Below are 17,222 nucleotides of genomic sequence, written 5' to 3'. Positions count from 1 at the left end.
CTTTCCCTCTCTCCCTGCCCATCCCCCCAACTCAAAATAAAGAAACTTAAAAAAAAAAAAAAAAAAGGAATGTGTCACTCCTGACTGTATTAGTCATTAGTTATAAATATCTATATCTTTGATGAGGGAACAGCAGATTAAGATATGGAAGATTCTGAGGCACCTGGGTGGCTCAGTCGGTTAAGCGTCTGACTTTGGCTCAGGTCAGGATCTTGTGGTTGGAAAGGTCAAGCCCCTTGTGGGGCTCTGTGCGGACAGCTCAGAGCCTGGAGCCTGCTTTGGATTCTGTGTTTCCCTCACTCTCTGCCCCTCCCCTGCTCCTACTTTACCTCTCTCTCAAAAATAAATAAATATTTAAAACAAAAAAAAATTTTTAAGATATGGAAGATCCTTCTATGTATTTCCAACCAAAAGAACAGAAAATGAGTAATTTGACAATCATATAAAATTTAATACTTCCAACTTCCCACCAAAAACAAAAAACAAAAAAAAACCAAAAAACAACCAGGTCAAATGGCTCCAATGGTGAATTGTATCAAACATTTATATGTTTGTTTATTAGTATCAATTAGTATCAATGCTTCACAAACTCTTCCCGATCACTGAAGAGTAAAGGACAATTGCCATGTCACTCTATGTGGCCAGCATTACCCTGATTCCAAAGCCACCCAAAGACATAAGAAAACTACAGACTAATATCCCTTATGGAAACAAAAATCTTCAATAAAATATTGACAAATGATTCTAGCAACATACAAAAAGGATTACACATAATTAACAAGTAGAATTTATCCTACAAATGCAAGGTTTGTGTAACATTTACACATCAACCAATGCAGTATATACCACATTAATAGAACAAAGTATAAAAGCCACCTAAGCATTTCAATTAACACAAAAATGACTTGACGGAAGCCAATGCCATTTCAAAATAAAAACACTCAATAAATTAGAGATAGAAGGAACTCTCTCAATCTGATAAAAGGCACTTACAAAACGCTCACATCTTTCTAATGTGAAAGAATGCTATCTCCCTTAAAATCAGGAATAAGACAAGATTGCCTACTCTCACAACTCATATTCAAAACTGTACTTAAAAATAAAATTAGGGGTGCCTGGGTGGCTCAGTCAGTTAAGCATCTGACTTCAGCTCAGGTCGTGATCTTACGGTTCGTGGGTTCAAGCCCCTCATCAGGCTCTGTGCTGACAGCTCAGAGCCTGCAGCCTGCTTCAGATTCGGTGTCTACCTCTCTCTGCCCCTTCCCCATTTGGGCTCTGTATCTGCCTCTCAAAAATAAATAAAACATTAAAAAAATATTTTTAATAAAGTAAAAATCAAATTAAATAAATAAAATTCTACTTAAAGTTCTACCCAGAGCAATTAGGAAAACAAAACAAAACAAATAGCATCCAGACTGGAAAGAAGCAAAACTATTATTTATAGATGACCTGGGGGCACCTGGGTGACTCAGTCACTTGGGCTTCCCACTTCAGCAAAGATCATGATCTCACAGTTTGTGGGTTCGGGGCCCACATCGGACTCTGCTGACAGCTCAGCCTGGAGTCTGCTTCGGATTCTGTGTCTCCCTCCCTCTCTACCCCTACCCTACTCATGTTCTGTCTCTCTCTCTCTCTTTCAAAAATAAAATAAACATTAAAAAAATTTATAGATGACCTGATCTTATCTAAATAGATAATCCTAAGAAATGCACTAAAATATTATTATAACAAGCTCAGTAATCGTATAGTGTACAAGATCAATATACAAAAATCAATAATATTTCTATATACTAGCATTCAACAATTATAAAATAAAATAAAGAAAATAATTCTATTTACAATAGCATCAAAAAGAACAAAATACAGGTGTGCCTGGTTGGCTTGGACAGTAAAGCACCCGACTCTTGATCTCAAGGTTGTGAGTTTGAGCCCAATGTTGATTGTAGAGATTACTTAAAAATAAAATCTTTAAAAATACTAAAACAAACAAAAAAAAGCAAAACAAAAAAGCCAAAATACTTTGGAATAAATTCAACCAAAGAACTACAAGACTTACATATGTACTGAAAACAAGACATTATTGAAAAAAATTAAAGAACTACATAAATGAAAAGATATCCCACGGTTCTTGGATCAAATGATTTGGTATTTTGAAGATGGTAATGTATCTAGATTAAATATAACACCTATCAAAATCCAAGCTGGCTCTTTTGCAGAAATAGATAAGCTGATCCTAAAATTCATATGGAAATACAAGGGACCTAAGATAGTCAAAACAATTTTGACAATAAAGAACAAAGCTGGAGGGCTCATACTCCCAATTTCAAAACTTACTACATAGCTGCAATAGTTAAGATTTGTGGTATGACATAAGGCTAGGCATACAGATCAATGCAACAGAATTGAGAGTCCAGAAATAAACCCTTACATTAAGAGTTAACTGATTACAAATAAGGCTGTCAGGATAATTCAATGGGAAAACAACAGCCTTTTCAACAAATGGTGCTATGATTAAAAAGTCACATACAAAAAAATGAATTTGTATCTCTTTACACACAAAAATTAACCCGGGAGAGATCACAGAAGGAAAACATAGGGATAAATCTTCATAACCCTGAATGAGGTAATGGTTTCTTAGATATCCTACAATAGCAAAAGCAACAAAAGGAAAAAAAGATAAACTGGATTTCATCAAAATTAACTTTAGTGCTATAAACAAAACTATTAAGAAACTGAAAACCCACAAATGGGAGAAAAGATTTCCAAATCATGTATCAGCTGAGGGAGTGATATCCCAAATACGTATTTTCATAGACTCTGTGCATTAGTACAGGCATCCACACTGTAAACCAGAGGGAACTATTCTGGTACTAAGACTTCCAGCTGCTTCTGGTATTGCATATGATTCCTTACTTACCAAATGAGAAGATAATGTAGAAAGATCTAGGGTTAAGAACAGTCACAATAAGACATAACCAACTAAGAGAAATGGGGATTACTTAGTTTGCTCCTTTTAGAATATATTAAATTGTTGCTTCCTGTAAAATACTAGAGAGTTAGGAAAGACATCCTTTTTATTTTATCAGTAAGGGATACTAGTTAAGCACAGCATATGTTATGGGAGCTTTTAGTATCTACCGTAGACTGGGACTGGAGAAGCACAAAAAAATACTTTTAAGGGACGTGGCTAGAAATTGGATCCTAACTGACTGCAAAAGAGAACATGTACTAGGATCTTCTGGAGTAATTCTGGATGGGCTTGGAACTTCTCAGACTTCCATGAGAATCCTGGTTAAGGTTATGACATTTGTGTGAAAGGGAATTTGTATTTTTATTTGGCATGGAGTTGCAAATGGGGCCCTTAAGCCTGATTACATATTACAGTATTTGCAATGCCTTCTACAGACTGATTTTTTAAAAAATATTCTTGTAAACTGATAAACAATAAAACCAAGGAATGATTAACAATTTTAGAAGTTTTTAATTTTCATGAAGTCACTTTATCAATATTTTCTTTTATGGTTAGTGCTTTTTGTTTCCTAAGAAATTTTTACCTACTCCAAGGTGACAAAGATTTTTTTTTTTTTTAATTTTAGAGAGAGTGTGGGAGAGGGGCAGAGGGAGAGACAGAGAATCTTAAACAGGCTCCACGCTTAAATTGGGTTACTTGTTGGGGTGTGGTGACTCAGCTGGTTGAGCGTCTGACTTCAGCTCAGGTCATGATCTCAAGGCTTGTGTGTTCGAGCCTCGCAGCAGGCTCTGTGCTGACAGCTCAGAGCCTGAAGCCTGCTTCTGATTCTGTGTCTTCCACTCTCTCTGCCCCTCCCCTGCCTGTGCTTTGTCTCTCTCTCAAAAATAAATAAGCATTAAAATTTTTTTTTTTAGTTTAGGTTACTTGCCATTTTATTACTGAGTTTTTAGAGTTAAAATGTGTGGATGCCTGTACTAATGCACAAAGTCCATGAAAACTGCTCCTCTTTGGTTTCCTTTTTTAAAAGCCACAAACAAGTAAAATTGACAAAATTAGCAAAATATCAAGAAATACAGGGGGAGGAAATAAATCAAATACCAAAAGAGAAAACATAAGTCTGCACAGGATAAATACTGATAAGAAACTGAATGAAATTCTCATTTAAATCAGTTTTTACCTATCTAGTAAAATTTGTATCAATCCATTAAGCTGAAATAAAGGTTCCAAGTGACTATTTTGCTAAATCAAAACTATTAAAATATCTTTCAGCAATTCTGCAAAAAAATAATTGGTAAAAAAAAGTTTTTCATGAACACTTTGAGAAAGAGTAATCCGGTTTTGTAGGGTAGTCATTTCCTGCCCACAATATTATACAATTCAACAAAAAATAAGCTCAATGGCTCAACTGAAAAACATTTCTGCATTCACTAAAATGTTTCAGTGAAATGTTCCAGTTAATCGTAACCATTATAAAAGCTCTTGGGGAGCCCGGGGGGCTCAGTCAGTTGAGCGTCGGACTTCAGCTCAGGTCATGATCTCACGGTCCCTGAGTTCCAGCCCCGTGTCCGGCTCTGTGCTGACAGCTCGGAGCCTGGAGTCTGCTTCGGATTCTGTGTCTCCCTCTCTCTCTGACCCAACCCTGTTCATGCTCTGTCTCTGTCTCAAAAATAAATAAACATTTATATAAAACAAACAAACAAACAAAAACTCTCAAAACCAGCCTCAGTTGAAAGCAAAAACTCTAGTTACAGAATGATGGGAAGAGAGGACGAATAAGAGCTACACTGAATAAGTGCTCTACACTGAATAAGAGCACACTAGCATGGGGGGCTTTTCTGTCTCAGATGCTTTCCTAACACTAGCCCATTTAATCCTCACAGTAATTCAATTCTTATTCTCATTTTAATATTTTTTTACTTTTTAAGTTCATTTTTGACACAGAGACAAAGCGTGAGTGGGGGAGGGGCAGAGAGAGAGGAAGAGAGAGAATCCCAAGCAGCCTTCACACTGTCAGCACAGAGCCCAACTCTGGGCTCAAACCCACAAACCAAGAGATCATGACCTGAGCCAAAGTAGACGCTTAATCAACTGAGCCACTCACACTCCCCAAAACTTATTCTCATTTTAGTTAAGCCAAGTAATTTGCCCAAGCTAGAATAAGAACTCAGATCTATTATTGGTTAACACCAAATTCCCAACTCTTCACCACCAGACTGCTATAACAAAAACAAAGAAAAGAAGCCTCATGATTTGGGTGACCATACCTCCTAGCTGGTTTGCCCAAGACAGAAGTTCATGCCTACTGTTTGTCCCTAAGCAAAATTACTAATAATCCCTCTCCTTTCACTTTCACAAGTATCCACCTTTGAACAATAAATTTTTAGTCACCCTAACACATGGCAGATGAGAAGTAAATCAATCACAGAGCAATCTTTTAAATAAAATCCTAGTTGAACCAAAACTTTCCTTTCAGACCATCAAATATTCACTAAGAGATTATCATATACCAGAAACTGAATGAGAAGACTTGTCCTCAAGGAACAGAGGCAGACAGAGCCCTCTACAAGCAGGCCAGAAACAATCTGCTCAAAGGGATCACTGCAAGAGCCTGAGAACAGTCTAGCAATTTAACAAGCCCAGAGTTTACCCAAAGCACAAAGTTTCAGAAATAATTAACACCTGCATTTTAAACTTTTTTTGTAAAGAGGGAGACGGCATGAGCAGGGTGAGGGGCAGAGGGAGGGAGGGAGAGAATCATAAGCAGGCTCCACACGCAGCACAGAGAAAATGTGGGGCTCGATCCCACAACCCTAGGATCATGACCTGAGTCGAAATCAAGAGTCAGTCAACTGACTGAGGCACCCAAGCGCCCAACACCTCCATTTTAAATAGAATGAAAAACCCCTGGCCAAAAAAGGAAAGACCTTTCATAAATCTCTAAAAAGACAAAAAGAAAATATTTTGGCCTACCCCATAGGTCTAGTGTAAGAAAAAATGCTTACCCACATTTTCCCTTTCCTAGTGTTCTTCATTAATGAAATTGGACTACTATTATGCCAAAATGAAGTATGTTACCAAAAAGAAAAAATTTAAAATGCATTTGATTTCTTCTAGAAAAGTATGATTTCAACTTCCTAGAAGAGTATCTTCACCAAGATAGGGAATAAACACCTTATCAGAATGAAAACAAAAAAACAAAACAAAAAAAAAACCCTATTACTGCAACTGCCTCTATGGAGTTCCATAGTATAAATAATAGAATCTTTAGTCAAACAAGCTCAACCCTTATTTATTAAGCATTTAGGGTTTATATATTACTAATCAAAAAATCCAAAAGGGAGGAAATGTTTCCTGAGGTATCAATGGACCTTTCCACATGGTAACTTAAAAAATTTTTTTCTGGGGTGCCTGAGTGGCTCAGTCAGTTGAGTGTCCCACTTCAGCTCAGGTCATGATCTCACGGTTTGTGAGTTTGAGCCCCGCATCAGGCTCTGCGCTGACAGCTCAGAGACTGGAGCCTATTCCAATTCTGTGTCTCATTCTCTCTCTGCCCCACCCCTAAACATGCTCTGTCTCTCTCTGTCTTAAAAAAAATAAATAAAACATTAGAAAAAAATTTTTTTTCTAATGTTTATTTTGAGAGAGAGAGAAAGAGAGAGAGGATCCAAAGCACGTTCCACACTGACAGCAGAGAGCCCAATACAGAGCTCAAACTCAGGAACTATGAGATCATGAACTGAGCTGAAGTCAGATGATTAACTGACTGAGTCCCTCAGGAGTTCCATTCTTTTTTTCTTCTAGTGAAAAACACCCAATCTGAACTAATAACAACTCATCACATTAAAAATTTGAAAACAGGGGCACCTGGGTGGCTTAGTCAGTTGAGTGTCCAACTCTTCATTTCAGCTCAGGTCATGATCTGACCGTTCATGTGTTCGAGCCCTGTGTCAGGCTCTATGCTGACAGCACAAAGCCTGCTTGGGATTCTCTCCCTCCCTCTCTCGCTCTCTGCCCCTCCCCACCAAAATAAATAAACTCAAAAGCAATTTTTTTGAAAACAAAACTGAAGAGATCTTACTGAAGAACCAGTGATTTCAACAACTTTTACAGTTAGATCCATGAAGACACTTACCTTTTCCAGAAATGAGATAGATGAGAAAAAGATGCTTCCATATGAGAGAAATTAAAGGACAGAGATCGACAACCCAGAAATCTTAACAAACTCAGTTCATTCCTCAGCAAAGGGAAGACAGCATTAGCTTAATAGTTACTCGTGAAAAAGAGGGATCCCTCACAAAGTGCTGGGAAAATTTAGCTATCGATTCCATACAGTTAATTCTTCATTATCATAGGAGAGATGGTAAAAGGTCATTATTGAGAATAAAAAGTAGGGGCACCTGGGTGGCGCAGTCAGTTAAGCGTCCGACTTCAGCCAGGTCACGATCTCGCGGTCCGTGAGTTCGAGCCCCACGTCAGGCTCTGGGCTGATGGCTCAGAGCCTGGAGCCTGTTTCCGATTCTGTGTCTCCCTCTCTCTCTGCCCCTCCCCCGTTCATGCTCTGTCTCTCTCTCTGTCCCAAAAATAAATAAACGTTGAGAATAAAAAGTAAAAGACATCCAGGGGCGCCTGGGTGGCTCAGTCGGTTGAGCGTCTGACTTTGGCTCAGGTCATGATCTCACAGTTTGTGAGTTCGAGGCCCATGTCAGGCTCTGTGCTGACAGCTCAGAGCCTGGAGCCTGCTTCGGATTCTGTGTCTCCTTCTCTCTCTGCCCCTTCCGAGCTTGTGCTTTGCCTCTCAAAAACAAATAAATGTAAAAAAAAAAAAAAATTGTTTTTAAGTAAGAGACATCGTCCATAAACAGCCAGTATTTCCAAAATTCACAATATTTAGTTTTCTTATACTAAAAGTCAATTTTCATTTTGGAAGTGACACACTAACAGAGAAATTCTGTGGAACTATGTTCTCCAAAAGAAGCCTGAGAAACCTAAGTTCAGGTAATTCATCTTAGGGACAAACATCTGTAAATAAGGACGAGTTGAACTATATACTAAATTATAAATTAATCTTGTTTTTCAACCGTTAAACATTTAAGTCACTTAGGTGTGTAATGATTTTATTAACACTAAATACATTTACTCTCACTCTCTTCATTATACAGTCATTATACAGTATACAGTCGCTATACAGTCTACAGTCAATTAGAACAAGGTAGGTATGTTTACATCAAACTATGTGCTCAATAAAACACTTGTTAAATTGAAGTTAGACTTTTTCCTCTCTTCAACAGAAGCCTGGGGGGGTGGCAAGGGAGACTTGATTACAAACAATTCCAAGTGGGATTCCAAATTTTCTGACCTTGTATCAAATACTACTGTAATAAAGAGGCTATATACACATTCTTTTGAGAGCTATGTGCCAAATATTTTATACGTACATGCGCTTTATACTTGCATGAATTCATTTAATCCTTTTATGACACAGGCACTATTATAACTTCCATTTTACACAGCCAGAAGTGGCAGAGCCAGGTCTGAAATCCAAGAAGTCTGACTCCAAAGTCTCACATACTTAAACTCCAGTATTGTCGCAAGGACCTCAAGCAAACCAGAGGCTCCTGGGGCATAACACTATGTTAATGGAGTATTCTAAGCAGGATATTCATTTATTCATTTAGTTACAACATTACAGACTTGGAAATATTGATTTTATATTATGAGTTATAATCCAATGCTGCTTTGTTTACTTTGCTGCTCAAATGATACCAGTTTTGGCCATTGAGAGTTCTCAGCAGGCTCCTGTGCTCCTCTGACTTATCCTTATCATGCAATTGTGTTGTTGTGGTGATGGGTGTTAGAGTACTTCCCTACTTTCTGGCACTACAAGGTGTTCCAGGCTCATCTTGTATATTTCCTGCCCAGTCCTATAATCAGTCATTTCTCCAAGGAGCTCTTGTTCCTTGTATTAAATAATGACATTATTCACAATTGATCTATGGAGTCAATGCAATTCCAATTAAAATACCAATTAATATTTCGGGGCACCTAGTTGGCTCAGTCAGTTAAGCATCCAACTTCAGCTCAGGTTATGATCTCATGGTTCAAGAGTTTAAGCTCCTGTCTGTTGTCAGCACAGAACCTGCTTCAGATCCTGTTTTCCTCTCTCTGCCCTTCCCCCACTTGTTCTCTCTCTCTCTCTCTCTCTCTCTCTCCCTCCCTCCCTCCCTCTCTCCCTCCTTCCCTCTCCCTCAAAAATAAACTTTTTAAAAAATCTTTAAAAAAATGTATTGGAAATGAAGATCTAGGTACTAGGTGTTGCTACTGGGTTTCCTTCAACCTTCTCAGCGGACACAGCACAGAAATATATGTGGGTATAAATCCAAGCATGTATACATACACATACATGACTATTTCAATATGTAACCATCTGTGTTAACCTTAAAATATGAGTTCATGCTGATGTCCCCAACTCCAATCTATTACCACATGAATCATTCTAGCTTCTGTCCCTTGCTTATCTGTAAATTCACACTCTAACTGAGAAGAAACCTGTCTCTTGCCATCCATTTACTTAAGTGTTCAATTGCAATATACATGTATATCAGTATCAGAATTAACCTGCACCTTCATGGGATACAACTTTTATCAATTAGACTACAGTGCTTATGTGCAATTCCTTTTGTCTTAGATTCCACTCACCTCCAAGTTTACTTAGGTCAGCACCTCCCTTCCATTTTCAGTGAGGCTGTTTCATATATTTCTAACACAATTAAATTCTCTTGTCACAGTCTGCACTCCTTCCTGGGATCTCTCTACCTCCAAAATGATTTTTGTTTTATATGTACACATTAAAGTTTACTTTGCGCTGTAAAGCATATGGGATTTGAAAAATGCATAATGTCATGTATCCACCATTACAGTATCCAAAATAATAGTTTTATCAAGCAGCACTTTAACTACAGGGGCACCTGGCTGGCTTAGTCAGAATATGCAACTGCTGATGTCAGGGTAGTGAGTTCAAGCCCCACACAGGGTATGGAGCCTACTTTAAAAATAAATTACAAAGTACTACAATCTTCTAAGGAAGCAGCATGGTTGGGCAGAGAAGTTGAAGTCAAAAACTGTAAGTTTAATGCTATCAACAAGCCACAGATAGACTTTAGGACTATCAGCTATCCTCTCAAGGTTCCAACAGCTTCATTATAAAATGAGTTCACTGAGATGATAATAATATATAACATTTATAGGGGCACCTGGGTGGCTCAGTCCAACTTCAGCTCAGGTCATGATCTTGTGGTTTCGGGTTCGAGCCCCGCATCAGACTCTGTGCTGACAGCTCAGAGCCTGGAGCTGCTTTGGATTCTGTGTCTCCCTCTCTCTCTCTGCCCCTCCCCACTCACACGCTATCTCTATCTCAAAAATAAATAAAAATTTTAAAAGTTTTTTAATAAAAAGTAATAATATATAACATTTATTAACACTATGTGTCAAGGATGGTGCTAAGCACTTAACAGGTTATCTTATTTATTTCTAAGAACCATATCAAGTAGATACTATTATTATCCCCATTTAATAGATGGCATTAGGCTTTATACTAACTTGCACAAGATCTCCTAGCCAGAGTTGTAAAGACTCTAGAGCAGGAGTCAGGACAGTATGGCTTGCATATCAAATCCAGCCCACTGCCCTTTTCTTATTCCTGATAGGTAAGAATGTTTTTTACATTTTTAAATAAGTGAGGGAAGAAAATCATTATTTCATGACACATGAAAATTCTATGAAATTAAAATGTCAGTGCCCATAAATGAAGGGCAGAGTTGAATGGCTCCAACAGAGAAGGTATGACCAGCAAAGCATATGATTTATTTGACCCTTTACAGAAAAACTTTCCTGAGCCCTACCCCTGAGCCTGGTCTTCTGTTATATTCTAAGAATGATTCTAAAAAAGGCAAACTATTACTAACATTAGAATAACATGCAGGACAGAAATATTTTAGACCCTGAACTAAAATATGTCATGTTGCAAAATACCACATCTCTGAGTTATCTTAAATATTGACATCTAGTGGTATTCATTACATAAACACAAAGGTTAGTGCATTGTAACTATTTTCTTTATTGGTGTATTTTTTCCCTGCCTTATCTTAAAAAAGATTTGAGACTCTTCCTACTCAAAAAAGTTCTGATTTCAACATTTTACAAACTAAAATTTTAGATTAAGCTAATTAAACTGTCAAAAAAGAATGTTACTTGTAATTACAGCTAACACTTGTGGAGAAACTATGTGCCAGAGACCATTCTAACCAATTTACTCATTTATTTCTCACAATTACCCTCTGTGAAGTAGATACTATTACTCTCCTAATTTAACAGATGAAGACAATGAGGCTTAAATAGCTTTCCAGAGATCATACAGTTAATAAGAGAGTTAAAATTCGAACTCAGGTTACCTGGCTCTAGGATCTAGAAGGGGCTCGGTGTAATATACTGCCACTGGATTACAATGCTTCTGTTAACAAGGTAGAACAGGGCCTTTAAACATATGAAAAGAATGTATTTTTTTTTTAAAAGACAAAAAACTACTACTAATTCCTATCAACAACTCAAAAGAAATATTTAGGTTTATACTTCCCCATGGCACCTAGAGTTTGCACAACCCTGTGTTTATCTTTGCAGAGCCCCTCTGTACTCTCCACACATACACATACAAGTGGATTAATTCTCTTGTACATCCCCAGAATCTACCACAGTCCCTTGAGTGTGGCAGATGCTCAACAAATTGTTGTTGGGAAAATCAAAAAGCACTCATTAGGTGTTCAATGAATATTTATCTAATGAACAAAATAAGGAGTTACATAAACCATTAGGTACAAGCATCATCAAATGGCTTGCTGACCTGAAATGAACTAGGACTGGATCATAAAAGTCTCTGGCTTTATAACCATAACATTGTGTCTGGTTTGTTCTTGAACCTTAACCATCTTCCTTGCTAGTAAGTTTCATAAACAAACCACTCATTATACACCTGTCAAACAATATTCATCCTTCAAACTGATTCTAATTTTCCAGGATTATAATGCATGTTTTTATCTAATTCAATTTAATTTAATCATAGTCCATCCCAGTCTTCATCATTTCAATATGGAGTCAAATTTCTTTATCTTCACATGTAAGCCCTACCATTGCCTTCATCATTTATACTGCCATTTTCTGGAAACTTCCCTCCTGTTTATTTTGACATTTTATTTTTCAGTAATCTCTAAATCCAATGTGGGACTTGAACTCACAACCCTGAGATCAAGAGTCACATGCTCTTCCAACTGGGCCAGTTAGGCACCCCTTGATTTATTATTTCCTGAAGTGCAGTAATTGAAATCCATTCTATAGTCTAAGAGTAGACGTAACTGTGGTTTTGTACCAAGATAACGCAGTCCATTTATTTTTTCATGCCTTTCCAGGGAATGACTAACATTTTGTTGGCCTTTCTGACAACACTCAGGCAACATTCTCAGGAATAAACTGAGCACCTGAACATCCTTTTTACCATATTGATATTTACTAGCCATTTCTCTGTTCTTGCACAAAACTGTGAAAGATTTATCCTGTTTATTCTACTTAGCTACTAACCTCTTACACAAAAGAGCTAGCTGTCACATACAAACCCAAAGGTACCTTATTTGTTCTTTTACAAGAATATCCTTAGTACCATTATCAAAAGATGACTCTATACTTGAATACACAGAGACAATCCCATATACCATACAGGTTGTTCCTACTACATAGTTTCCCTTCTCCCAAATCAAAACTAAATGTGTATCATAGGGGATCATAGGGGAGCCAGGGTGGTTCAGTCAGTTGAGTGTCCGACTCTTGATTTTGGCTCAGGTCACAGTATCACAGTTCGTGGATTCAAGACCCAAGTCAGGCTCCACACTGACAGCACGGAGGAGCCTGCTTGGGATTCTCTCTCTTTCTCTCTGTCCCTCCCGTGCTTGTGCTCATGCTCTCTCTCTCTCTCAAAATAAATAAACTTAAAAAAAAAATTTTTTTTAAATGAATGTATGGGGCACCTGGGTGGCTCAGTGGGTTAAGAGTCCAATTTCGGCTCAGGTCATGATCTCACAGTTCGTGAGTTCCAGTCCCGCATCAGGCTCTGTGCTGATACCTCAGAGACTGAAGCCTGCTTAGGACTGTGTCTCCCTCTCTCTTTGTCCCTCCCCCACTGGTGCATATGCTCTCTCTCTCAAAAATAAATAAACATTAAAAAAATTTTTTTAAATAAATATGTCATAGCTTTTGGCGTATTTCCTCACAGACAAAAATAAACCAACATTCATCAATATGCTGTCTTACAGTTAACATGTCATTTAATCTCAGAAGTGAAAATTATTATTCCCATTTTACAGATAAGGAGAACTGAAACTCAAAAATGTTGAGTAGCTTACCCAGTGGTTAAGTGGGACTCAAACCCAAATCTTTTTTTAGTCTAAAAACAATGTCTTTCCATCACATAACCAGGTTTCCCCTTAGCTAAACTATCACTTGCTTTTCCCATAAGAAGTCATGTTCTTGAGAATGTGAATTTAAGAGTCCGCATCCTACTTCTTGTTATGGAAACCCCTGGTTTGCCCCACATGAAATCACTTATCTATGCATCCAGGCCTAAGACAAAGGCTTTCTTAAACTAGGGTCCATAAACTTGGATGGGGAAAAATTCACATTCTTATTTTTGCTAAACTGTAACTGAAAATAGCATTTCTTTCATTTCTGAATGTAAGCAGCACACCCCAACTTTTACTATTTGTTTCAGTAATAAAAAGCGTATTTCTTACATCATAAATAAGTGAACTATATTTTATACATTTAAATGTCATATTCTGAGAAGGTGTTCACAGGTTTTTTTAGACTGCAAAGGGGTCCAGGGCACATAAAAAATGTTAAGAACCCTGCTCAATAGACTGTCACACAGGCTGTCAAATCCTTGGGTAGTGAAGGTTTATAAAATCACGTCACACAGTTGATTCACAGTCTTTTAGTCCCTTAAAAATATGAATAGCATTTAGTTCCAATGATTTATTTACTTTTACTTTTTTTAAATGTTTGTTTTTGAGAGAGAGAGAGTAGGGGACAGAGGATCCAAAGTGGACTCTGTGCTGACAAGAGTGAGCCCAACATGGGGCTTGAACCCCCAACCGCAAGATCATGACCTGAGCCGAAGTTGGACACTCAACCAACTGAAACAGCCAGGCACTCCCCCAATGATTTTTTAATACCTGTCAATTACATTTATAATTACTGATCTCCTACTTCTGACCTAACATATATGGAAATCTCTCTTATGTACTTATTAAATCCAGGCATTATGCTTTGTGATTTTTTCAACCCTAACAAGCCTACCACATCATGATTAGCAAATGAATCGAATGCTTCTATAAGTGAATTTCTAACTTAATGTAAGCCATAGTCTGAATGTTTGTGACCCTCTCCCGACCATCATATGTTTAAATCCTAACTCCAAAGATGATAGTATTAGGTGGGACCAGAGCCCTCAAGATTAGGATTAGTACCCATAATAGGTATTTAGTATTACCAACTCTCCTCATTCTCTGTATGCTACAGCCTATCATGTCAAAATGTTTATGCTTAAGATTCAACTTTAAAACTTGCCAACTTTAAAACGTCATTTTCCCACACAAATTCAATTTCTTATTAAACCTATCCCATTCTGAACTCTCGAAAATTCATTGTACCCCAGCATTTACATTTTGTGTGAACTTGTATATTGACACGTTAAACCTCGAAGCCAGTTTTAATCTTCTTGAGGGCAGCAAGATGTCTATTATTGCCTCTCTAGCCCCATGTCTACACAAGCAACAGCGGTCAAAAGCTGTTATGATACCTTTCCTTGATGGTACCATGACAAACTCTTATTACGTGAAATCATAACACCATAGTTTATTGTCTGTTGCTTAGACTTAATCAGATGTTCACCTTGATGTACTCAAAACTGTTTTTTATCAGTCATAAGCTTTTCTAATCATGTTTGTGCTCTTTACAGTTACCTATTAAAAGACACGGATCTTTTAAAATTAGTTTGGATTCTTCTGAAACAAAATAAAGAGGAAAAGAATACAGTAAACTAAAATAACAGAATTTAACCCTTAAAAACACAAATTTGCTTTATTATCTAGTAAGGTATGTGACTTTTACCACATTTAATAACCTCAAATTGTTGATTTATAGGAAGAGCTTGAGAATTTCAAGCATAAAACACAAAGGGAATGGATTATTACTGGCAGCAAAAGGGAACAAAGTCCTGACACATGCTACCACAAGTATGAACATTGAGAGCATGTTAAGTGAAAGAAGCCACTCACAAAAAGACACATATTATATGATTCCCTTTATACCCAGTATCCAGAATAGACAAATCTACAAAGACAGAAAATACATTAGTGGCTCCTAAGGGCTGCGGGAAGGGTTGATGGGGTAGTGACTACTAAGGTGGCTTTTTGGGGTGATGAATTACATAGAGTTGAAAGATGTACAATTAACTATGAATATATTAAAAATCACAGAAGTGTACACTTAAAAAGGTTGAGTCTTTTGGTATGTGAATTATATTGCTATAAAGCTGTTGCCTGAAAATAAAACGCCACCACTAGCAAACCAGAATGAAAATCTCCTTGGGAAAGGCAATCATGAATGTCACTGACTGGAAAAGTAAGCTGTTACCTGTGATTTTAGCAAAGTCAACCTCCTAATTTTCTCCCATTCCTCCCAACAAGTAACCTGCTAATTCCATCTCCCATTCCTACCAACAAGTACCCGAACATAAAACTAGGCAGTGTATCTATGAATCAAAGAATTTGCGAACAGTTGGCTGCAAACTAAAATAGTGAGTGCATTCTTAGGCTCTATCACTCCTAAACTGTAGGGGGCTTCCACCCTCGCTGATTACGGAAGTAGTAGTTTTCATCAGCTAGCTCAAGAAGGAATGTCAAAATAGGATGACACTTGCCTGGACACCCTACAAAAGCCTAAAAGACCACAATGGGTGTCCCCTACGCACTCCTAAGTATGTGCACGTGTTAGGCTGTCCCCACCTAACACCAACAAGCAGCACGCACCATTCACCCACATCTCAACTTGCTCCCCATAAACTGACACACTATCAAGCTCTTAGATCTCATTTGTTTAAGAGGACAGATAAAGACCTCACGGAGTCCCCACTCGAGCCTAGCCCCCGCCCTGACCCACCCCACCCCCAAACCCACACACGTGTTAGCCCGACACCGCCCCACCGGGTCCCACGTGCACCTGGTCTAACACACTCCCCACGTGTGGGCGCCCCACGGGCTTCCTCAGCTATCTGAGGTCACCGCGTGACCCCAGGCCTCTAGAGGTATAAAAGGGGGAAGGACGAGGCCTAGGTCCCTGAGGTCCCAACACTACGGGGAGTGTCCACACCCATCCTCCCTATTAACCCCAACAAATCCAAGGGCCGGGGGCGACGGCCCCTTTAAGACGCGGCCCAGTCGTCGCCCGCAGAGAGGGGCGCAACGGGGCCTACACAAATCCCCCTCCGTTCGCCCGCCCACGTCAAGTCGCCTCACCTCGGGCCGCCGGGCCCCGCCGCCGCGGCGGCGGCGGAGGGGGGGCGGGGTGCGGGCGGGGTCCGAAGGGGGGGGTCGCCCCGCCGACGGTGGAGCCGCGGTTCGCTCTCTGAGGCTGTGGGACGGTGACTGCGTTGGGCGTGGACGCTCCTAGCTCGCTCCCTCGGCGGCTCCTGGGACCCCAAGATGGCGGCGGCGCTGAGGCGGCTGCGGGCGCTGGGCCGGCGGCGGCGGCGGCCACTTTCACTCACTGAGAGGAGCGGAGCAGGGACACGGGGAGCCATGGCGGGGGGGAGGAGAGGCGCCATAGCCAGGCCAGAACAATCGAGCCGCTACTCAGCTAGCTTACCCCCGCCCCGCCCACGCTCACTGTTCTTCGCCAGCCCGTGGCCTCTCGCAGTGCCGCTGCCGTCGGCCTCGTGCAGCTCGCACCCCGCCGCTGCCGCCTGACGCCCAGAGCGGACTGGGGTTCGGGGGGAGACCCTGATCCATGCCATCTGAGTGCAGATTGGTCGGGGCTGGGACTGGCGAAGATTGCCGAAAGGCGGCGGGGAGGAGGAGGAGGATGTCATCGCTAGAGTGAGCAAGCAGATCTCGCGGGAGCAAATGTCGCGAGACCTCTCCAGTCCTGCAACCGC

At 39.5% G+C, this 17,222-nt stretch overlaps 1 protein-coding gene across 7 annotated transcripts in view; it reads right to left on the bottom strand.

Annotated features, from left to right (window-relative positions):
• The window catches only part of INO80 (INO80 complex ATPase subunit), a 139,256-nt gene extending 122,420 nt beyond the window's left edge, over positions 1-16,836 (bottom strand). For 4 of the 7 annotated variants that reach the window (XM_043555620.1, XM_043555621.1, XM_043555622.1 and 1 more), the window contains exon 1: positions 16,585-16,659. The gene's annotated coding sequence lies outside the window, so the exon portion shown is untranslated. Of the gene's footprint in view, positions 1-16,584 lie in introns of all 7 variants that reach the window. The other 3 variants (XM_043555624.1, XM_043555625.1, XM_043555627.1) reach the window with 1 other exon arrangement.
• Positions 16,837-17,222: the final 386 nt, after the last annotated feature.

Source organism: Prionailurus bengalensis, chromosome B3 (assembly GCF_016509475.1).
Source record: "Prionailurus bengalensis isolate Pbe53 chromosome B3, Fcat_Pben_1.1_paternal_pri, whole genome shotgun sequence".
Classification (NCBI taxonomy): domain Eukaryota; kingdom Metazoa; phylum Chordata; class Mammalia; order Carnivora; family Felidae; genus Prionailurus; species Prionailurus bengalensis.
This window is presented reverse-complemented; position numbering and strand designations above follow the sequence as displayed.